A 26,066-nucleotide genomic window follows, 5' to 3' on the forward strand; every position below is an offset into this window, starting at 1 on the left:
GAACTATTCATAAAGTTGCATGGTAATGTATCAAACAGTGTTTCTTATCTATTCATAAAGTTTCCCCTGGCCAATTCTTTGAGAAGTGGATGGCCTCTTCCTTCTTTCTAGTCTGTCTCAGTTTGTAAACTGAGCTGATACCTGTGTACCATGTGCATCTCGCTGGGTTTGAAACACCAGTGACTCAGCCTCAAAACTCACATCAACATTTCACCAAGGTAGGACAAACTGACAGACAAGTTTGCTCCCTGTTGGAAACCTCTCTTACCACCCTTACCTGGGTCCCTGTGGCTGACTCCTCCTCTGTCCAGATTCCTGGGCATTTTAATTCCCTTTCTCCCCCTCTCCCACCCTGCTGCTTTGAGCATGCCTGAGTTCCTTCTCCTTACCTGGATCCCTGTGGCTGACAGCTCCTCTGTCCAAGTTCCTGGCTTTTTATCCCCTTTCCCCCCCTTCTCCTGTCCTGCTGCTTTGGGCATGCCTGAGTTCCCTCTCCTCACCTGGATCCCTACGGCTGACCTCTCTTCTGTCTGGGTTCTTGACTTTTTAATCCCCTTTCTTCTGCTCTCCTGCCCTGCTGTTTGTTTTGAATATGCCTGAGTTCCCTCTCCTCACCTGGATCCCTGCAGCTGACTGCCTTGATGAACATGGGAGTGCACATACCTGTTCTTCTTCTTGCTGGCTTTCACTTCGTTAGTATATATACCTAGTAATGGAATTGCTGGGTCAAATGGTATTTCTAATTACAACTTTTTAAGGAGTTCCCATACTGTTTTCCACAGTGCTTGTATGATTTAACAGTCCTACCAGCAGTGTATGAGAGTCCCAATCTCTCTGCATACTCACCAGTATTTGTTATTTTCTGTCTTGTTTAACTGGCTACTAGTGTTGGGGCAAGATGTAGCTCATTGTTTTCTTTTTTTATTTTATTTTTTTATTTACATCTCTCTAATGGGTAATAGTGGTGAAGTGCCTAAAGCATTTGGCTGCTAATCAGAAAGCTGGTGGTTCAAACCCACCAGCCACTTCTAGTAAGGAAGATTGGGCAATGTAATTCCGTAGTGATACTGCCTTGGAAACCCAAGGAGGGGTTGCTATGAGTTGGATCTGACTCGACAGCAGTGAGTTTCTCTTTTTCATTTAATGCCTAGTGATTGTGAACATTTCTTTCTATGTTTGTTGGCTGCCTGAGTATCCTCTTTGGTGAAGTGTCTATTCATGGCTTCTGCCCATTTTTTAATTGGATTATTTGTCTTTTTGTTGTTGAGGAGTTTGGATTTTCTATAAATTTTAGAGATAAGTCCACTGTCAGATATGTCATTGCCAAATATGTTTCCCCTATATGTAGGTTCTCTTTTGACTGTTTCGGAGAAGACTTTGGAAGCACACAAAAATTTGATTTTTAGAAGGTCCCATTCATCTAGTTTCTCTTCTGCTGTTTGTGCATTTTGGGTTATGCTTGATAGTCTATTTATGCCATACAGTAAATCAAAAAAGCAAACTCACTGCCATCAAGTAGGTCCTAACTCATAGCAACCCCTCCTTGGGTTTCCTAGGCAATATCTATGAGGAAGTAGATTGCCCAATCTCCTTTCAAAGGAGTGGCTTGTGGGTTTGAACCACTAGCCTCCTGGTTAGCAGTCAAATGTCTTAGGCACCATGCCACCAGAGCTCCATAAATTTGTTCCTATTGTTTTTCCCTTGAGGAACTCTATAGCTTTAGGTTTCACATTTAAGTCTGTGATCCATCTGGAGTTCGTTTTTGTGTATGGTGTGAGGTACAAATAAATCTGTTTCATTTTTCTACAGATGAATATCCAATTTTGCCAGCACCATTCATTAAACAGACAATCTCTTCCCCATTTAATGGATTTCAGCCCTTTGTCAAAGATCAGCTGACCATGGGTCAATGGATCTATTTCTGGGTTTTCAATTTTACTCCATTGGTCTATGTGTTTGTCATTGTACCAGTACCAGGCAGTTTTTACTACTGTGGCTGTATAGTAGCTTTTGAGATCCAGAAATGTGAGACCTCCTACTTTGTTCCTCTTCTTCAATAGTGATTTGCTTATTTGAGGTTTTGGATTTTTGGAAATTTTATTAGAATATAGTAAAATGATTCTCATATCAAAAAGAAATTTGGAAAACTTAGAAACGTTTTAATAAATCAAGTGAGAAAATAAAGTCTTATTTGGACACACTCGAAACTCATTTTTTATCCCTAAATTTATTAAGATAAAAGAAAAACTTTGATAAAAAATTAATGGAAAATGGAAAAAGCAAAAATGTATGATTAACACAATAAAGTAATAAAAATATTTTTACCTAGTGAAAACATAGCAAAAAAAATATCATATCCAAACAATAATTCATTAAAAAGAGTAGATGAACTTTTAATAAATGTAATAAATAACTCTTAGTTCCTGTGATCATTTTAATTTATGAAGAGTTATGAATCAAATGAACACAAGAATTTTTGTTGTTGTTGCTTTTATATAAGCAACTGACTTTCAGATAATTTTAATCATAATTTACCACTACAATGTTGTCATCAGTTATAAAGTGGTTACTAAGGATCATGAAATCAAAGAGTATTTAAAGTTAGGCACTGCACAAAAAGCAATTATACCCTGAAAAATCTTATGTGTGAAACTTGACAGAGGTTTTTCCCTTTTGACAGCAATCATAAAAATTAACAACACATTACCAATAATGAATTACAAGGCTGCAATTCATTTTTCTAAATTATCAATTATTTTTAAAAATCAATTATACTAAAGGAAGGATTGAATTAAACTTCTGTTTGTCCTCTGAAACTAATTACAAAATTGTCATTTGAAGAATTGAACAGAGTGTAAGCAGACAAAAAAAATGTGAAAAAAAATAGTATTACAGAGTATGTCAAGTTGTTGTTGTTGTTATGTGCCATCTAGTCATCTCTGACTCATAGCAACCCCTCCTTGGGCTTCCAAGGTGATATCTCTATGGAAGTAGATTATCCACTCTTCCTTCCGAGGAGTGGCTGGTGGGTTTGAACCATCAGCCTTCTGGTTAGCAGTCAAGTGCCTTAGATACTACGCCCCAGAGGTAGTTAGTTATATTAATAAAAATGTTATATTTATAAATTTTGTACTATTTATAGGTTTACTAAGTTAGTAATTTCTTTTATTATTCTAAACAAAAATTACTTTTATACTTAAGTGCATTTTTAATTTTGCACTATTTTCTTAGAGAAGTTTCCCTAAATTATATAGGCTTTAAACTTCATAGAACCTGAAACCACCTTTTGAGAAGGCCTTAATTATTTAAAAATAGCACATCAACCAGAAACCTGAAAGGAAATGAAAAGGGTACAGATGCCAAGAGGAAGCAACAGAAAAGGATATAAAAGTTACTAAGCCAAATGACCATTGCTTAGAATGATGGGAAGCCAAAGTGTGGCTCAGGAACTAGGATGATTGCCTAATCCTCAGCCTGGCCCTAGATTTGTAATTACAGTATGCAAAGCTGCCTATAGTTATTCTGATACATGCAAAACAGATCTCATTTTTGAGGTAGGAAAAGTAATACCAACCTCCAACAGAAGGTTGGAGATGAGACTCTTAATGCTGTAGACATCCTCCTTTTATCAACCAAAAAAAGGGTTGCCATGCAGTTGACTCTGATTTATGGTGACCCTATGTGTGTCAGAGTAGAACTGTACTTTATAGAGTTTTCAATGGCTGATTTTTTGGAAACAGATAACCAGGACTTTCTTCCAAGCCACCTTTGGATGAACTCAAACCTTGAATATTTCTGTTAACAGGGAGCAAGTTAACTGTTTGCACAACACAGCAAGTTCCTTTTTTTTAATCAATAGGATTAAAAATATTAATTTTGTGTTAATGTGAATCAATGAATGGATAAATGGATAAGGTGATGACCCATAAAAATGAGGCACATTTTTACCATTTCATTTTAAGTTGGAACATATAAATGTGCATTCTTTTACCATTGTTTGAGGTAGAATCAAAGGATCTCCTATGAGTTTGGGTCACTGATTGGGCACACATTATCTTTCTTAAATAAATCCTATCTCTAATTGAATCTATAATTTCCAGTGTCAGTTTCCGTTTAGTGAAGCGAAGATTTAAAGACTTACAAATTAGCTTGCATTCACACTTCTTTTAAATTCTCATGATTTTCCCAACCATATAAATTGCTTCTTCACCTATGACCTATAAAAATATCAGCTCCACAAGCTCATTTCTGACCTGTTAACATAGCAGTTTTTATATAATTTGTATCTAATTTGATCTTTCAAATGCCTTAATTTTTGAGTTTTTAAAATGCAATTAATTTATTTTTCTTAGGAACAAAACTCTATTTCTGAATGTATCTTACATAGATTTATATAATGTTAAAATAAAGTAAGTAATGACAATAAGTACAAACTCTAAGAGCAGGAATAGTGAAATCACCATAAATCAGAATAAGTGGAAACTGGGTATGCCACTAAGATCAGCCTTCCCAACTGCTGGGACTGATAAAGCTTTAAGCCCTTTGCTGAAGAGAAAGCCAATTGCTGGGGCAACCCACATTCAACAACTGGTCAAAATGGGGAATACACTTGGCGTCCTTTGTCCCCAGCATAGGACCATTCTGAATGGTCATCCTAGAATCAAAGCTCTCTGTGAAGTGCTGTGCAGCATAGCCCAACTTCTCCTTCTGTGCACCCTGCTTCCTTCCCTTACCATCTACAAGTGTTGATCCAGAAGTGCTCCCTAATAAATTTCCCATATGCCAAGCTCCATTTCAGAGTATTCTTCCTGGGAAAACTAACTATAAATAAAAACTACTGACTCATTATAAGTTGTTTCGGTTGTTATTAGGTACCATCAAGTTGCTGCTGACTCATGGTGTCCTTATCTGAATTCAGCTTGAATTTCTGGGAGTATCTTGTGGATGGATTGCCGCAGACACTTTTGATCTATCTTTAGCAAAATTTTACTTGTATGTGTTATTAATGATATTGTTTGATAAATTTCACATCCTGTAGGATCACCTTTCTTGGGGACAGGCACCAGTATGGATCTCTTCCAGTTGGTTGACCAGGTGATGATCTTACAAATTTCCTGACATAGATGAGTGAGCACTTCCAACACTGCATCCCTTTGTTGAAACATCTCAACTAGTATTCTGTCCATTCATGGAACCTTGTTTTTTGCCAATGCTTCCAGTGCAACATGAACTTCTTCCTTCAATGCCATCAGTTCTTGATAATGTGCTACCTCCTGAAATGGTTGACCATCAACCAATTCATTTTGGGACAGTGGCTCTGTGTATTTCTTCCATCTTCTTTTAATACTTACTGAGTTGTTCAATATTTTGCCTACAGAATACTTTAATATTGCAACTCAAGGCTTGAATTTTTCTTCAGTTCTTTCAGCTTGAGGAAATGCCAAAACTGTTCTTCCGTTTTGGTTTTCTAAGTCCAGGTCTTTGAAGCTTTTGTTATAATACTTACAATATTTATTATAATACTTTACTTTGTCTTATCAAACCAACCTTTGAAATCTTCTGCTCAGTTCCTTTATTTTATCTTTTCTTCCATTCACTTTTGCTGCTTTATATTCAGATTCTCTTCTGACATCCAGTTTGATCTTTTCTTTTTGCCTTTTTAATAACCTTTTGGTTTCTTCACGTTCTTAATGTCATCTCACAGCTCATCTGGTGTTGGGTTATTTGTGTTCAATGCATCAAATGTGTCCTTCAGAGGGCTCTAAATCCAGGTGGGATGTATTCAAGATTGTACTTTGAGTCTCATTGACTTGTTTTACATATCTTCATCTAAAACTTGAACTTGCATATGAGTGATGATTTTCCGTTAGTCCCTGGCCTTACTCTAACTGGTGATCGAGAGCTTCTCCATCTCTAGTCTCACAGATATAATATATTTGATTCCTGTGTATTGCATGTGGTAAGTCCATGTGCATATTCACTGCTTATGTTTATGAAAAAAAAAGGATGTCCAATGAATATAGGTCAATGGCCATGCAAAATTCTATCATATGATCTCTAGCATCTATTCTATCACTAGGGTTATATTTTCCAAATATGGATCCTTCTTTGTTTCCAACTTTTGCATTCCAATCACCATTAATTGTAAATGCATCTTGATTTCATGTTTGATTCATTTCAGACTACAGAAGTTGGTAAAAGAAATCTTTAATTTCTTCATCTTTGCAATTAGTGATTGGTGTGTGTATATATGCTTGAACAATAGGTATATTAATGTGTTTTTCTTGTAGATATGTGGATATTATCTTATCACTGACAGTATTGTACTTTCAGGATACATCTCAAAATGTTCTTTTTGACAATGAATGCGACACCATTCCCTGGAATGGATCAATGTATTGTTCCCAGCATAATAGACCATATAATTGTCCAATTCAAAGTAGCAAATTTCCATCCATTTTAGCTCACTAATGCCTAGACTATGAAACTTCAAATGTTCTTTTTAATTTTTGAAAACTGCTAATTTTCCTAGATTCATAATTTCAACATTTTGTGTTCCTACTATTAATGGATGTTTGTGTCTGTTTCTTCTCGTTTTGGGTCTCATCACATCAGCCTATAACTTTTTATAAGTACATAATTTCAAAATTTGTGAAAGCAAAAGTGCACAAAAGTATCACAGAGGAGTTGACTTGTTAGAAATGTGCATGTGGTAGAGGCAATAATTAGTATGCTTTACAGAGAACATTGATAAAGTGACATGTCAGTTATATACCCTGTCTGGCATGGTCAGGGTTATTTTCAGCATGGATGGGATGGATCTTGGGTGGCAAATATGTTCCACTTACAATTCATTATGAGTAGAGAAGATAAGAATTGGCAGCTTCAGATGAATACAATTTCAAATAATGTAATCCATTAATTTTACTCCCTTCATGAGTAAGTCAGATCATTCACATTGTAATCTACTTCACCACTCTGATGTGTTCATCACATGAGGAGAAAACCCTCAACTAGTCCAAAGCAACCTCTAAACCTCTAAACTGTCTGTACAAGGGAATAATTATTTAAATTTATTATATTACTGATCCTTTTATTTTTCTGTTGATTTCCCTTTAGAAGTAAAGAATTGAGTAGTGTGAGCATATATTATATTAAAAAAACAATATGATTCAGTAAGGAAGTTCAAGATGTTTATAGAATTATGTATCAGATTCAGGAAGAAATATACATAATTTTTATGAGTGATCCATTTAAATATGTATTGCTAAGTCACCTGAATAAGAAGGAACCCAGGGTTAAGGCACACTTTTTAATATCTCTTTATAGTTCTAGGCCCAGCCCTATCTCCAAGCTTTGATGAGATACCATAACAACCCCAAGATCATAGTTTGGTTGTCCATCTGAGAAAAAAATAAATTAAATGTTAAGGTTGAAGCATCATCTTATGACAGATATCATGGAATGAACAAATTAGCTCAATATATATTTCACTATAAGATCAAAGTTGGAAGCCACTGTCAAACAAATCCTCAAACCATTCTTTTCTATTTCTGCAGTAAGCAGATCTCTCTCTGGAGTTCATCACCTCAAGATGTGAGCACATCAGAATCTAAAAATATATTTGACTCTATATTCTTCTGCAAGGAGAAAATAAACCCAGAAACCAAACAAATATCCTCATAGTGTTGCATCATATCACTGAATAGGGTTCAGACTGCTGACATTACAGTCATTCTCTATATCCATCAAATTAAAGCAGGAGTCCAAAAGAAAACAAATAATCACCATGTATCTTTATTTAGTTGAACAATACAGGATATATAAGCAAAATAATGAGACACATAAAGACTACCATGAATTTTGGAAAGAAATTCCCAGAGGGTTCAGCTAATTACTGGTTTAAAACAACTGCCCATATTCAGATGCCAATCAAAGCTTAAACCAGTGGCTATGGGTATATTTATTTGCCTCTCAGCACTACAGACAATGTGTCTGTGGTTACTGCTCTTTGCAGCAGGGCACCAAGAATCCTATTGAGCATTCTGCAGAGGTTGATGGTTTGAGGGAATACAGCTGCTTTCATGAGGAAAAAAAATCAGATTAAAATTTCAAAATGTTTTTGTTTTGTTTATTTCTGAACAGAAAGCCCACTCTCTTTTTCTCTCCCACTACATACACACATACACACACACACACACAAATATCCTACACTCATACCAATACAGTCATTACCTAACCGTGATTGTGATTTCTGAAAGTCAGATGTTATCTTGACTCATGACTAATTCAGATGATTAAAATAAGTTCAAGCAACTACATTACACAAAAAAGTAGACAAATGAATAAAAATAAACAGGTTTTATGTATGTTTCCATATCATGAATATTCAAAGTAGAATACACATAGATAAGGGGAGGACTTTTTTCCACATAGTTAGATATGAGAGAACAAGATAAATTATAATATATTTTCCAAGATCTTATAGAGTGAGCTGTTTGGAGGTGAGTCACAAGAATAAAGTATATAGGAATTAGTGGCATTCATTATAAAGTAGCAAAATTGCTTTTCTTGTGAGATTTATATAAAACAGCCTTTAATTTTTATTTTATTTCATTAATAATATAATATACCTTTTTCACAGAGAAAAAGGGGAGAAAACATTTGAAGCAAAGAGAGCTGGAAGTGCAATGTACACAAATGTATAAGGGGAATGCACATTTTGGTAACAGCATGTGATGGAATAACAATATACATTTTTCTTCATTTTATACCCCAAAGAAACAAACTCACTGCCCCCAGTCAGTTCTAGCTCATAGTGACCCCTCTTTGGTTTTCCGAGGTGGTATCTCTATGGAAGTAGATTGCACAGTCTTCCTTCCAAGGAGTGGCTGGTGGGTTTGAACTGCCAACCTTCTGGTTAGCAGTCAAATGATTGGTCCAATAAAATAGACCCACAGGCACCTCTGCACTTGACATGTGCTGTGAAAATCCCCAGATCAATCTTTTACCAAAGTTAACCTGTCATCTATAGAAGCTCAAAGTTAATGCTGAACTCCAAAGACACTTTCTAAGAAGGATGTTTTAAAGATTAATTAAGCAATATATATAACACTTGCCATTAAATTAACCCTGACTCATGGCCACTCCATGTGCATAATAGTAGAACTGTGCTCATAGCATTTTCAATGGTTGAATTTTCAGAAGTAGATTGTCAGGCTTTTCTTCTGGGATACTTATGTTGAACTGAAACTTCCAGGCTATCAGGCATGTTAATCATTTGCACCACCCAGAGACTCCAAATAACACATATAAAAGTTATAATAGTAAGAAACATAGGCCATAACAAAATGAAAGAGCATTTGCACATTCTGTCTTACCCCATTTAAAGTTGCCCAATAAAACCCTGGCTTGGCAGATTTTGATGTCTTTCTTCATCCCTTTTCTGCAACTGATGGTATGTTCCTCTCCACTCTTCTACCCAGAAATGGTCTATACTTTTTGTGTTCCTAGTTCAAAAGTTTACCAGCTCTGCAAAATTTTTTTCACTCCTGCTCAATAATCCCTGTGTTAAGCTGGGTTCTCTAGAGAAGCAAAACCAGTAAAGCTTATAGAGAGAGAGAAAAAAAAAAAAAAACTTAGGAAAATGGATCACACATTTATAGAAGCTGGCAAGTTCCAAGTTCTTGGATCAAATGTCAAGCTGGAGGCTTTTCTGAACTCACACAGCTGTAGGGCTGGTGAGCTAAACGTTGGCAGACAGTATACCGTTTGTTCACTCCAATGAATGAAGAATCCAAGATCACCAGGCCGAATGGTGGATTGTTCACTCATGGACAGTTGTAGGCAGCACAACAGGATCCTGATCCACAGAAGAGTGTCTCTTTATCTCAGGATGTCCATAAATATATTGGAAGGAGACCACATCCCTAGCAAAACTCCCTTTCAATGGATTGGCTTCTCAAAACATATACATCTGATCTTATCATGGGAATAACTCACATCACAACTGCTTAAACCACTCAGAATTATGATCCTGCCAAGTTGACACACACTCCAACTTTCATAGTCCATCTCTTGTCAACTTGGCAGTTATACACCTCTCCTTAACAATATTTAGTCTCTAAATAAGGACATTTATAAAGTCATATCTGTGCCTAATATGATACACTAACATGCGTACAACTGAGACTCATTAACCCTGTTTACATTTCATAGTTCATAACAGAAGGAAACAAAAATATTTCATGCACATATACAATGAAGAAATATAACAATCATGGTCCTCATTTCTGCAACTGGTCACGTGATCATAGCTGATATTCAGAACTACCTTCTTCCTTCACCCAGTCCATATTTCCCTTGCCCTCAGCAAGCACCTCAGCTGGCCATGGTTCTTTGCTTGGTGGGGTGACCCAAACCTTCATTCCTGAAGGGTCTGAGCCATTAGTAGTTATATCAGAATTGGGTTGCTGTAATTTTCCATTGACTTTAATCCCAGGGCATGGTAGAGCTAAGAGACACCCTAAAGAATGTCCTATATTCAAGGTATATTCATCTTGACATCCATTATGTAATGTCAATCCAATTTCCCCTTGGTAATCATGATCTATCGCACCAGATAGTACAATAATGCCTTTCTTTGTTGATCCACAGGCATGAGGAAGTTAAAATGCCCAGGTTGCATTCCTAACTTCCAGGTCAATGCAATCAGTGTTGTGTCTCCAGGTGGGAGTGTTCCTCCCTTTGGGACTAAGATCTCCAGATCCACAGAGCATAGGGTAGCAGGGACAGGAAGCAAAAATTACTTGAGTGAGTCACTAGGGGTAATAATGAATGCTACCACTCCCATTTCCACCCCTTGGTTCCTGGACTCGTGAATCCTTACTATTGGAGAAATAGCACCATATATTGGACACTGGTTTAGAGCATATACAGCTTCCTGGAGAACATTGCCCAACCCTTCAAGGTATTGTCACCTAGCTGGCACCATAATTGTGTTTTTAGTAGGACATTCCATTGTTCTATTAAGCCAGTTGCTTCAGGATGATGGAGAACATGGTAAGACCAGTGAATTCCATAAACATAGGCCTATTCCTGCACTTCATTTGCTGTGAAGTGAGTCCTTTGATCTGAAGCAATGCTGTGTGGGATACAATGACAGTGGATAAGGTGTTCTATAAGTCCATGGATGGTAGCTTTGGCAGAAGAATTGCATGCAAGGAAGGCAAATCCATATCCAGAATAAGTATCTATTTCAGTAAGAACAAAATGCTATCATTTCCATGATGGACGTGGTCCAAGGAAATCAAGTTGCCACCAGTTTTCTGGCTGATTACCCTGAGAAACAGTTCCATATCATGAATTCAATTTTGGTCTCCACTGCTGGCAGATTGGGCACTCAGCAGTGGCAGTAGCCAAATCAGCCTTGTTAGGTAGAAGTCCATGTTGTTAAAAGCCCATGCATAACCTCCATCCCTGCCATCATGGTTTCTTTGTTCATGAACCCATTGAGCAATGACAGGAGTAGCTGGGGAAAAAGGATGACTGGTTTCCACTGAACATGTCATCCTATCCACCTAATTATTAAAGTCCTCGTCTGCTGAGGTCACCTTTTGGTGGGCCTTCACAAGAGACACACATATCTTTAATCTTTGGCCCATTCAGAGACATCTATCTACTAATCTCTTCTCCATACATCCTTGTCACTAATTTTCCAATCATGCACCTTCCGAGTCCCAGACCATCCGGCCAAGTCATTAGCCACAGCCCATGAATCTCTATACAATCATACATCTAGCCATTTCTTGTTCCATGCAAAGTGAACAGCCAGATGCATGGCTCAAAGTTCTGCCCATTGGGAGGATTTCCCTTCACCACTGTCCTTCAGGGAAATCCCAGAAAGGGGCTGCAGTGCCACTGCTGTCCACTTTTTAGTGGTGCCTGCATATACCACAGAACCATCTGTAAACCAGGCATGAATTTTCTCTTCCTCAGTCAATTGATCATAAGGAACTCCCCATGAGGCCATAGGTGCAAACTGGGAGAGGGAAGATAATGTGACTGGAAAGGAGACCATAGGCATTTGGGCCACTTTTTCATGCAACTTACTTATGCATTCAGGTCCTACTCAAGCCTGATCTCTGATATACCACTTCCATTTAATGATGGAGTGCTGCTGTGCATGTCCAACCTTATTACTCTGTGGGTCAGACAACACCTGAGGCATCTCAGACCTCATGATGACTTGGTGTCCCATGGTTAGGCATTTAGTCTCTACTAAAGCCCAGTAACAAGCCAAAAGCTGTTTCTCAAAAGGAGAGTAGTTATCTGCAGGGGATGACAGGGTTTTGCTCCAAAATCCCAAGGGTATGCATGGTACTCCACCAATAGGGACCTGCCAAAGACTCCAAACAGCATCTCTATCTGCTACAGACACTTCAAGCATCATTGGATAAGCTGGATCATATTGCGCAAGTGGCAAAGCGGCTTGCACAGCAGCTTGAATTTGTTGCAGAACATTCTGTTGCTCTGAGCCCCATTCAAAACTAGCAGCTTTCTGAGTCACATGATAAATAAGCTGAAGAAACACACACAAATGAGGAATATGTTGCCTCCAAAGTCCAAACTTGCACACTAGATGCTGTGCCTCCTTTTCAGTTGTGGGGAATCCAAATACAATAACTTATCATTCACTTTAGTAGGAATATCTCTACATGCCGCACAACACAGGAACCCTAGAAATTTCACTAATGTGAAAGTGCCTGAATTTTTGTTAGGTTAATTTCCCACCCTCTAGCATGCAGATGTCTCAACAGTAAGTTTAGATTCGTCAATACTTCTTCCTTACGAGGTCCAATCAGCATAATGTCATCAATTTAATGGACCAGTGTGATGTGCTGTGGAAGGAAAAGGCGATCAAGATCCCTACACACTAAATTATGACATAGTGCTGGGGAGTTCATATATCCTTGAGGAAACACTGTGCAAGTATATTGTATAATGCCAGTATATTATCAGCTGAAGGTAAACTGCTTCTGATGGTCCTTTGAAATTCATATTGAGAAAAAGGCATTGGCCAGATCAATGGCTGCATACCAAGTGCCAGGAGATGTGCTAATCTGCTCAAGCAATGAAACTCCATCAGGAACAGCAGCTGCAATTGGAGTCACCACTTGATTAAGTTTACAATAATCTACTGTCATTCTTCAAGATGTATCTGTTTTTTGCATAGGCCATAATAGGTGAATTAAATTGGGATGTGGTGGAAATGACCACCCCTGAATCCTTCAAGTCCTTGATGGTGGTAGTCATCTCTGCCAAAGTCCAAAGAGGATGTGGCATTGTTTTTGGTTTACTTTTTTTCTAGGTAGGAGCTCTGGTAGCATGGTGCCTAAGGCACTTGACTGCTAACCAGAAGGCTGGTGGTTCAAACCCACCAGCCACTCCTCGGAAGGAAGGTTGGGCAATCCTACTTCTGTAGTGATACTGCCTCGGAAACCCAAGGAGGGGTCGCTATGAGTCGGGGTCGACTTGACGGCACATAACAACAACAACAACATTTTTCTAAGTAGAGACAGTTCTAATAGTTTCCACTTGGCTTTTCCTACCATAGTAGCCCTTACTCTACATGTCAGGGACCCAAGATGGGAATTCAGCCAATTGCTCAGTATATCTATTCCAATTATGCATTCTGAAACTGGGGAAATCACTACAGGATGGGGTCGGGGACCCACCGAATCCACTGTGAGATGCACCTGAGCTAAGATTCCATCAATAATTTGACTTCTTATGCCCCCACTCTGACTGGTGGGCCACAATGATGCTTTGGTCTTCTGGAATTAATGTCAGTTCAGAGCCAGTGTCTAGTAATCCCTGAAAAGTCTGATTATTTCCTTTTCCCCAATGAACAGTCACTCTTGTAAAAAGCCTCAGATTCCTTTGGGTAAGGCTGGGATAAAGATTAACATTATAAACTTTTGACAATGGAGTAGGGACCTTCCTCAAGGGAACTGGTCTCCCCTTCATTCAAGGGGTTGTGGATCTATAAACTGACTCAAGACTGGGGATTTATTGAGAGGCTGTGACTCTGTATTCTGGCAATTCACACTAGACTGCTGTTCATGTGACCTAGAATTCTTCTGTTTATACAGATCAAGTAAATATTTAGTAAGTTTGCAATGTATTTCACTCCTAGGAACAACATGACTAAGTAGCTGATGCCATTATTCCACATGAGTCAGAGTATTCTAATTGCTGTTTTAACTCTGCTGTCCATTATGGTAATCACACCTGCCTTGTCTTTGTGGATTAACTGCTGCTACTTGTCCCCTACTACCATGGGTCTAATCAGCCCCATTGTAGTTAAGTGTCTTAGTTCAATTAGGGTAGTTCCTATTATAAAATCACACTTAAATAAAATAGTAATCACAGCAGTCTTCAAGGATGCTGGGACTCCCTTAACAAATTTGTTCCTCACCATACTGGTGAAAGGCAAGTCCTCTGGACTCTCCATTTCTGGCTCTAGGGGTCTAATCTGATCAATCCATTCTAACATGCCAATTTCCCTAAGCCTCTGGATATCTTCTTCTGCATTATACCAAGCAAGTCTGGTACTTCAACTTGACTTAATGTAGGCCACCTCATAATCCATGCTTCAGTAAGTGAACCAAATAAATAATTAGAAACTCTCTTAATCTCTCAAGCTGAAACATTGAATGAAGAATCTGTACTTAGTGGGCCTAAATCAATAAACTCACACTGATCCAATGTTACTTTCCTTGCATCATTATCCCACACCCTAAATAGACATTCCCAAACATATTTTCCAGGTTTCTGTCTGCACATGTTAGCAAAATCAAGTAGGTCTCTATGAGTATAACGTACCATCTCCTTAGTCACACTTTGTATTTCACCTTTTGGGGCTGGCCCACTTGCAGCTCTTGTGGCATAGTGTCTGGGGCATTTGACTGCTAACCAGGAGGCTGGCAGTTCAAATCCACCAGCCACTCCTCAGAAGGAAGTTTGGGCAATATACTTCCATAGTGATACCACCTTGGAAACCCAAGGTGAGGTCGCTATGAGTCAAATCCAGCTGGATGGCAGTAAGTTTGGTTTTTGGTTTGGTTTTGGACTTAAATTTAGTTATAGGTCTAGCAGCAACAACGGGTCATTGGGCAAATTCTTGAGAATATTCAGCAATGTCTTCTATGGCATCTACCTCAGGCAATGACCCAACAGGAACAGTTAGTTGAACCCATAAAATGGAGGTAGAAGGGATAATGGCTTTATAGTAATCCCTTCAGTTGGGAGTGATTCAACAGGATTTACAGGCTCCATATCCTCATCTTCCTGACTATCTGTCCATATGTCCCCATTCCATGATTCTGGATCACATTATTTCCCAATCAGTGCCCTCACTTTAACTTCAGACACCATTCTGGTTTGGTAATTCAACTGATGTACTAATTCAGTCACCCTTAAAATAAGACTCTGGTTTGTTATCAGCTCTGTTACTAGAAGAAATAAGACTTTCTTTCAGAGCACGACTGGAAATATTGAGGTCTTTTATGTGGTGCTTGAGCTATGACTCAGCAGCCCTGAACGCATCTGGCTCTTTCACCACTTTGTCTAGCATAACTAGGACCAACCAACCAGCTTCCTTATACTCCTCATGCTGACAGAATTGCAGAAAAGTATCAAATATGTGATCACCCAGAGCCTCATTCTCAAAAATACTTGATCTATTGATTGTGCTGTTTTGCATATTAATGTTGCCACCTCACAACATGGATTAGCAGGGCCTTTTTTACTAATGGAGGCAGAGTCACCAGTGTCTTTACAATGGACCAAATCGGAGAACTAAAGCAGAATTGGTAAGAACCAGTTTATGAGCCCATCCTTATGATTTTGTCTCTCTAGAACCACTCTCGGTACCAAATGTGTTAGGCTGGGTTCTTTAGAGAAGCAAAACCAGTAAAGCTTAGAGAGAGAGAGAGAAATTTATCTTAGGAAAATGGCTCATACATTTATAGAAGCTGGCAAGTCCCAAGTTCTTGGATCAAACATCAATCTGGAGGCTTTCCCGAGTCACACAGCTGCAAGGTCTAACGAACTCAAGGTTGGCGGGCAGTATCCTGGCTGTTCACGCCAATGAATGACAAATCCAAGATCTCTAAGCTGAATGGTGGATTGTTCACTCATGGACAGTTGTAGGCAGCAAGACAGGATCCCGATTCACAGACAAATGTCTCATTTTCCCAGGATGTCCATAAATATATTGGAAGCAGGCCACACCCCTACAGAAACTCCCTTTCAATAGATTGGCTGCTCAAAATGTATGCATCTGATCTCATCATGGGAATAACTCACATAACAACTGCTTAAACCACTCAGAATTGTGGTCCTGCCAAGTTGACACACAACTCCAAGTATCACAATCCCCAAGGAACTTGCACCTATTACTTTTCATATTGCATCATAATGCTAGTTTTCAATCTTCCCCTCATTGTACCCCCAGATTACTAGATTTTAAAGTACAAAGAGAGATTTATTCTTTTCCTATCCCCAGTGGTCAGTGCAGGACTTGGCAGAAGGGAGTTTCCAATGGATATATTACAAAGAAATAAATAATTTCTAAACTTTGCTGATGGGTTTTTGCTCTTTTTAATTTTAATTTGGAAAAATAGGAATCTCGTTGAGAATGATGATACTTGTTGACACTGAGTACCTCATCCGCTGCTATTTCTGCTCCTATAAGAGTTGATTTATCAATGTTGGAGCTCAATGGTATAATGCATAGCTGGCAGAAGCTTCTGAAATTCCCACACAAGGACTACTCTGGATATCAAATTTTTCATTGCACACATGGAGTCAAATTTTGCTTTTATCTCTAATTTTCACCATCTCCTAAATGATAATAGGAATCTGTAGCCTTAATTTCCCCTATATATAACTTTACAAAATACATCTATAGTCTAAATGGTTCCTATATCCTTCTCATACACCCATAAAAAACAATGAAAACAGCTATTTGTTATTTAATTATTTAAATAACAATCTACTTTAAATGTACTTTAATCCCAGAAGAGTGTAAAGGTCGATATAGTAAAAGCATAAACTACTGCCAGTAAGTCAGGTAATGTAATTAAAAATCCTTCAGTTATTGTTTTTTGCTATTAGTCATTACTTGAAATTAAATTGTGGAATGAATGAAGAAGCAATTATATGAGTATTGAAAGTTTCAAATGTTTCTAGATATCTTACATTCTAACCTTGACAACCATATCCAACTATATGTACTGAGAGCAAACCTCTCTATCCAAATTGCATTCATCCCCACATTTTGTATGGTGAATACTGAGATTACAAATAAAAGACTTGACACAAACATTTTAAGAATTCCTGGTCCCTGAGTTTGGTTAGTGAGGTACACTTGTATAAGAATAAGCACAAATACAGGGAAACACAAAAGCCACGTAAGAGACCAGATCATTCACTCACTGCCATCTAGTCAATCTGACTCATAGCAACTTCCACTGCCTTTCTGAGGCTGTAAATCTTTATGAAAATAGATTGTCCCATCTTCCTTCCACAGAGCTGCTGATGGGTTTGAACCACTGAACTTCTGGTTAGCAGCCAAAAGCCTTATCCACAATACTACCAGAATTTCTTAAAAGACAGGAAAGAACAATGCTAAAGAGGCAGTAGGTTCCTGGCCAGAGAGTTGAGGTCTGCTACTTGCTCTTAATTGTACTCTCGCAGATCCTGTACATAGACCAAAAGACAGTTGTTCAAACAGAATAAGAGGATACCGTATGGTTTAAAATCAGGGAATGTGTGTGTCAAAGTTGTGTCTTTCACAATACTTATTCAGTTTGAATGGTAGGCAAATAATCTGAGAAGCTGGACTATATGAGGAAAAAATTGATGTCATGATTGGAAGAAGACTCATTAACAACCTGTGGTATGCAGATGACATAGCCTTGCTTGTTAAAAGCACAGAGGATTTGAAGCACTTACTAATGAAAATCAAAAACTACAGCCTTCAGTATGGATTATACCTCAACATGAAGCAAACAAAAATTCTCACAACTGATAAATGGAAAAGGGTTAAAGTTGTTGAGGATTTCATTTTAGTCAGATCTACACTCAAAACCTATGAAAGCAGCAGCCAAGAAATCAAATGATATATTGCATTGAGCAAGTCTGCTGCAAAGACCTCTTTAAAGTGTTAAAAAAAAAAAAAAAAAAAGATATCACTTTGAGGTCTAGGGTGCACCTGACCCAAGTCATGGTATTTTCATTTTCCTTGTATGGATACGAAAGCTTGACAATACATAAGGAAGACCGAAGAAAAATAATTCATTTGAACAATGGCGTTGGCAAAGAATACTGAATATCCCGTGGACTGCCAGAAGAATGAACAAATCTGACTTGAAAGAAGTACAATCAGAATGCTCCACAGAAGGGAGAATGGCAAGACTGTCTTACATCCTTTGGACATATTATCAGGAGGGACCAATTCCCAGAAAAGATCATTATGCTTGGTAAAGCAGAGGGCCAGTGAAAAAGAGGAAAATCTTCAATGCGCTGGACACAGTGGCTGTGACAATGGGCTCAAATATAGCAACAATTGTAAGAATGGCATAGAACTGGTTAATGTTTCTTTCTATTGTACATATGGTTGCTATACTGGACAACACTTAACAACAACAACCATTTATTGGCTTCTGTAACTGTGAGACACTCTGTGCCTCTTCTCTTATCTATAAAAATGTGATTATGATATAATAATACATACTTTATAGAGTTGTCGGGATTAAATGAGAATATATACACTTGAAACGTTTAGACCAATGTTACACCTACAATAAGCACCAAGTCAATAATACAATGATTGATAATCAATAATAAAAACTGAGTGCACTTAGTCCAATATTTGGCAAGGAGAAAATTTCCAATAAATGTGTGTAGCTATTAAATTTCTGTGTTTAAAAATTGTTTTATCTGAAATGCATTAATTGACCATTCTATGATTGATGATATTACTGAATATAGTCAATCAATCAAAAGCAGACCAAGCTTTATGTTTAATGTAAGGTGCCATGCATTTTAAAGTTGGAAGGAAAGCTATCATGATTAGATGTATATCTAAACCGATTTCCCTTTTTAATTTTATCATTTTTAAAATGCAGCCAATTCATCTAAAAAATACATGTTATATGCCTGCTATTTTATGAAGAGCTTTCTCGTCTGATGAATAAAGAACAGTGCAATAATGCAATAATACATGTTCACTTTCCTCAAGAACTTTTGGCAAGAGAAAACACAGCTTATATGAAGGAACTGGCAATTGAGTGAGAGACATCCTGACACTATCTCAAAATGCAATGGGAATTCTGAAAAGAAAATTCTGGAGGGAAGTATTCTAAAGAGGCTTGATGATGGAACAGGGTTTGAGTTAGGCTTTATAAAGTGAAGGAAGTTTAAGTACCAAGGGGAAAGGAGAAAACCCCAGGCAAAGTAGATATCTTGTTCAATCAGTAAGCAAACAGATATACTGGCTAGGAATGAGTAACAAAGTAAAGGGGGCATTGAGGGGACTGAGGATGTGAGTGCACCCCAGCTCCAGGCCCTGTGATTGAGGTTTCAATTTATGTTCCTCTGAGTTTCCCTTCAAATTGGAAACTTTATTAAAAAGGGAAGAGATGCTTTGATAGATGACACTCTTTAAAGAGATGTCAAGGCTTCAAGGAATAACCACGAATACCATCCAGTTCTCTTGATATCTTAGGCCCTGGTTTCTTTTCTTCCTTCATGTTAAATTACTATGGACATTTGCATGAAAAGGGGATCTTTGTTTCTTAGCGTTCATCTGCTCCAGTAGCCCTTTACTCCTCACTTCATTGTCACTCATTCTTTAGCAAAGAGAGGGTAAAGACTCATAGTAGAGAATAGTGGTGGGAGCAGACATGCTCCCAAGAACCAGAGACTCTGTTGTAATGTAAATCCACACAGAAATAAAAGGGAAGAGAAGTTCAGAGACTAGGTTTTAGAAGCAACTAAATTAAATGGTTTCCATGGGGGCAATAGTGGCTCTTTAATATTTATCAGTGTCACTGAGTTCTTTTGCAACAGTAATTCATCATCATAAAGCCCATTTCCATATAGCTGATTGAGTATGGCATCACAAGAGTACATCCCTAAAAAAAAGCCACTACTAACAGTTATTCTGGTTTCAGAACACTAGACTCATGTTAAAGGAAAAGATAAGTAAAACAAAAGAGAATAGATGCAAACATAAATATCGCACTTTTTCATAAAGCAAAAAAAAGTTAGCTTCATAACGGCAACTCTCAATTGCTAAAATGGAAACTTACCATCACTCTGACCTTACAAATCATGGATACACATTTGCACAAAATGAATGAAGTCGGAAGTACTTTACCAAAAATCTTTGTATTCAACACGAATTTAATCATCTTGAAATGTGCAGCAAGGAAGCATGTGTAACAGACTGTGAGAAAATTTTGCTTATTTGTTTTCATACTGTTTAATGTATTATTGTTAAGAGAAAAGAGTCTCAAAAAGTTGCTGTCAGCAGCTACTGCTTTAACTGACAGATTCCTTAGCAAAAGCTGAAGGAGTGAGTAACCCTGAAGCCATTCATGCATGCATGAAGCATCAGTTTTAAGTAAGCTCTTGGTAAATTTCACCCAATGAACTCCTTCCAATGGTAAACAACTTCACTATTATATAGTTAAACAACCTCTAAGGGAACTTAGAGACTATTGAAAGAACAAAGGAAGCTTAGGGGACAACGAAGGCAACTTGAAAGTTAAAGAAGGCATCTATCCTTCGCTTCAGAATCCAGCTCAACTTCTCTCTGAGTAAAAGAATGTAGACAAGATGGAAAACAAAGACCATTGTTTTACCTTCAGAGTCAGTGAGAGAGCAACCAGAGGAAAGCAAAATCATAAAGAATTTTTGTTTTGCTCTTATTTTGGTTTGTGCCCCTCATTCACTCCTCCCACCACATTGCATAACCTTGCCGAATGTCTGATGGCATGAATAATCTCTCAATGGGGAAATGTGGCTTGAAACTGGTGTGCTTCAACCAGCTTCCTACTGGAGTAAACTTGAGAGCAAATGACTGCAATTTCCATCCTTTGAAGAACTATCAGCTACTGAAACATACGCTCAGAGTGGTCCCAAAATTAAAGATATAAGAAAAAACCAAGCAATGTCTGATTCATTTTGAATCTAGCGTAATTTGTTTCTCTGTTATCTTATTTTGTATAGGGTTATTCATCAGTAGTTTATTGCTGTTGTAGTTAGGTGCCATGAAGCCATCTCTGATTTATAGTAATCAGAGTATAATCCACCTTTGGGATTCAAATACAAAAGGCCTAAAATTGAATTTATTATCATCCTCCTTTTTTATTTGTTTCTCTCTCATGTTCTCTTGCTCAAGAACTGTTACCTTCATCTGCCCATTCACTCAAACCGAAAAAGCAGGAGTCATCCTTAAGTCTTTTCTTGCATCCAATCGGTTAACAAATTTTCTTCTTTGTGCTGCCTTAGAATCTTTTTAATAACTGCATCCAGTGCTTCTGCCCTAGTTTATACCTTTTATAGCTTATTGTGGTGACTCACTAATTTAACTTCACCCTTCCTATTTGTTTCTATCTAATAAATTTGCTGCATTGCTGCTCTGCTACTATTTGAAAATTCTACAGATGCTCTTCCTTGTCTATGGTATATTATCCAAAATCTTTATGATCTTGCCCTTACCTGCCACACCAACCTCATATACTACCCCAACACACAGCTCCTCTACACCAGCTGTACTAAACTACAACTTGTTCCCTCAACCTGCCTTATTCTCTCTTGCTCCTTCTCTTGCACTGTTGGCTCCTCTCCCCTTGCTGGCACAACCTGTGCCCATCAAGCTCAGGTAAAGAACTATGAGGCTTTCATAATCCACAATTAATATTTCCTCATTTATCATCTCACGGTACCTTTGTGTTTATCACTGCATGTTACCAAAACAAACTCACTCATGCTACAGACAAACTGGCATTTGATACAAGAGCAGGAGTGTAAATGAGCAACAGAGCCCACAAGGAAATGCCAGAATACCTACCCCATGTGGCCTCAGGGAGATGTAGCATGGTTCAAGAAACAGAACAGCCTTCAGGTCCAGGACAGCTCTTGTGACCGAAGTTATCCCATCACTCTCCTCAGAAGCCCTTTTCTCATGCCCTGTCATTTTTATACCACCATATCTTCCAATGTCTGATCCCATTGTTAATGGTTGAATTTCTCTGTATATTGAAATAAAACTATTTGGAAGAAAAGATAATTCCGATGCAATTGCTGTTGTTGTTGCTGTTGTTAGGTGCCGTCAAGTTATCTCCGACTCATAGCGACCCTATGCACAGCAGAATGAAATACTGCCCAGTCTTGTGCCAGCTTCACGATGGTTGTTATACCTGAGCCCCTCATTGCAGCCCCTGCATCAATGCAATTAGACACTGTGATCTTTCATGGAGGTCTAGCAACTCATTCCACACACCACTGTTCAGCTTATACATGTGCTGTGCTTGGGCAGGTCAAGTCAGCTGTAGTTAAAGCAGTCATTTCATTTGGTAGTAGCATTGTGATACATGGTGAAGGAATCCCTTAAAGGAGCTGCAGGAGTTGTGGCATTTTGAGACTTGGCGTAACCAATATAACATGTATATACCTTACAAGAAGCTCATCATATTGTATTACACTTGTTTACCTGATTGCATGACCAGCTTCCTAAAAGACTGTGAGCACTTTATGATAGCTTTTCTCTCCAGAGCTCCAAATTCACTGTGTAAGACCATAGTTATTGCTGTTAGTTCCCACAGAGTTGAACACCTACTCATGGAGCCCTCATGTGCGATGAAATGAAATGCTGCCTGGCTCTGCACCATCCCCATGGTCAGTTGCAGATCAGACCATTGTAATCCATAGAGTTTTCATTGGCTGATTTTCAGAAGTAGGTCACTAGGCCATTCTTCTTAGTCTGTCTTAGACTGGGAGCTCCCCTGAAATCTGATCAGCATCATAGCAACATGCAACCCTCCGCTAACAGAACAATGGTGTTGTACTTGAGGTGCATTGGCCAGGAATTGTACCTAGGTCTCCTGCATAGAACAGAATTCAACCACTGAACCATCAAGGACCCTCACTAAAATAGTACATACTCAATAAATATTTGCTGAACTAATTAATTGATTAATTAAAGGTGTGCACGCGCACACACACACACATGATGCATAATTTTGGCATTAAAAGGTTCATTTTATTGGAACTGAACTCACTCCTGTGGCTTCCAGCCAAACAATAGACAGGCATATGGGGTGAACATTTACATCAGATAAATACATTCCTTGGAGTGATTAATCATGGGAGAACAGAAAAGCAGTGTTTGTACAGGGAGACAGTCCAGGGGCAGGAGCGTATGGGAAGGAAGGACACAGAGAAGTAACTACGGGGAAGAACTGGGAAGAGAACTGTTACATAGTGGGGAATTGCAGTCAATGTCATGAGACAAAATGTGTGTGAACTGCTCTATGGAAAACTAATTTGCTCTGTAAACTTTCACCCAAATCACAATAAAAATTTTTTAAAGTTCATTTTATTAATAAAATTATTGCAAATATCTGGTTTTGTATCCCATTTACCTTAAGTACCTTATTCAAATCTGTACTGCAACTCACCTAGACAACTATGAAGTAGAAATGTTCTCAAAATATACACACAGACCCTGAGATCAAAAACAACAGTTCCAGAGTGCCTAGAGAATTATGAAATCATTGAATATCAGACCTGGAAGGCACCTGAGAACCATATCCTTGATTCTTTATCTATGAGGATACACACAACAGGTACTATCAGTGAAGGTAGCCCAATACATTTCTGCCTAGGTAAAGGGGTTCATGGGTTCTCTTCAGTTTTATGCAAAAATGTAATTGCACGTATTTCCCACATAATCTATTTTTCAATTGAGAAACTTTATATGAAGAAACTTGAGTCCTTAGAAGATAAATTCTTAGTGTATGATTGTCCAAGATCACATAGCTTACTAGTGCAATGGCCAGATCCCAGGCTACCTGCCCAAGCCAATGAGTAAAATAAAAATATATTTTATAATTATCAGTCATGGCACCCCTCAGTCCCAAAATAACCCTTTAATCCAATACTTTAATCTAATAGTTTACTTTAGCCATTTTGCCACCAGAAGTAGAGGTGGACACAAGTCTACATAAAGAGAGAATTTAACAATATTCAAGGGAAAACACTCATTTGCATACAATGTAGTGAAGGCAAGAGCAGAGAAGGAATATAGGAGAAACTACAACTCTTCTATCATTCAGTGAATTCGTCATTTGGTAAATTGGCATTGGCTAAATTAACTTTTTGCAGATTAGCTTTTGTCATGTTGACATATAACCAGTACCAAATAGAAATAGTTGTGAGCTAACTCAGAAATCTCATGTAAGCCAGTGAACATTCTTACAAAATAGTGCAAAATACAATCTTCGTTCTTTCCCAACCTAGTTAATGTTCACTTACTCTGTAATTTAAAATAATACCAAATACTCAATTAATTTAAGCCCATTGTTTTCCAGTCTTTTGAGTTACAAATTAACAAGTTTCTACTAACCCTACACTTAGCATATCTGTGGTAATTGAGAACAGAATTTGGAGGCTTACTAATAGCAAGCACATGAAGGAGAATATGAAATGCTGATTACACTCTCGGATTAAAGCAAGAGTCTGTGGTGTATGAAGTGCTTGATATTTAAACTAAGAACTGATGAAGAGCAACATCAAAAGAAAATTTAGATTAATTACTATCAATTATGTGTGTGCAGAGTGCAGACTAAGAGTATGAAGAAATAAAAATGACAAAGATATTGGCCTACACTCTGTTTAAAATGCACACTGCGTTTTCCATTAATCTTTGTTACTGTTTTCTTAAATTGCAAGGCTAAAAACTAAATTTGCACTATTTATCATCATATTAAGGAGCTCTGGTGGAGCAGTGCCTAAGGCATTTGACTGCTAACCAGAAAGTCGGAGGTTCAAATCTACCAGCTGTTCTGTGCCAGTCTACTTCAGTAAAGATTTACTGCCTCGGAAATCCAGAACGGGATCACTGTGAGTTGGAATCAACTTGATGGCAGTGGATTTGGTTTGATTTCATCATCATAGAATACACATATAAATTGAGTATAAACATGCGTGAATAAAAATAAAATAATTAAACTAAGAAAAGAAAAAGAAAAAAAAACCTCAGACCCCCTGCCCCCATCCTTTTCTTGTAAAATTTTGGGACACCCACCCATGTAAATCTCCTGTGTTCCTCCTGGAAAGAAGACTGCAGGAAAAGGAAATCAGGGGTAAACAACTAGGGAATTTTCACTATTTCTCAAGTGAAAGAAAAAATGAAGCATTAATAGTGAAAACAATTTTTGTTTTCCTTCTAAAACTGTCATTTCCAAAAACCATCTTCTATTTTTTGCTCTCCAATCTACTGACTGGAGCTCTGGTGGCCTAGTGCCTAAGACATTTGACTGCTAACCAGAAGGCTAGTGGTTCAAACCCACCAGCCACTCCTCAGAAGGAAGGTTGGACAATCTACTTCCATAGTGATACTGCCTTGGAAACCCAAGGAGAAGTCGCTATGAGTTGGATCTCAACAGCAGTGAGTTTGGTTTGGTTTGGTTGGAATCCACTGACTTACCTGTCCCCCAAGAGACTCCAGAATAGATTCTGCCACATTAGGAAATCCTTCGTAATAGGACACACCCATAATCCTTTATAGCCTGGAGATGGGATTTTCTTGAATATATATCAGGATTACATCTGACCTCTCAGAGGGAGCCACTCATCCATGTTGTTGTTGTTGTGGTTATGTGCTGTAGAGTGGAACCCTACTCAAAGCGACCCCTCCTTGGGTTTCTGAGGAGGTATCACTATGGAAGTAGATTGCCCAACCTTCCTTCCAAGGAGTGGCTGGTGGG

The sequence above is a fragment of the Orycteropus afer genome, unplaced genomic scaffold (assembly GCF_000298275.1).
Source record: "Orycteropus afer afer isolate SDZICR_OR568_19922 unplaced genomic scaffold, OryAfe1.0 scaffold00418, whole genome shotgun sequence".
In the NCBI taxonomy this organism is placed as follows: domain Eukaryota; kingdom Metazoa; phylum Chordata; class Mammalia; order Tubulidentata; family Orycteropodidae; genus Orycteropus; species Orycteropus afer.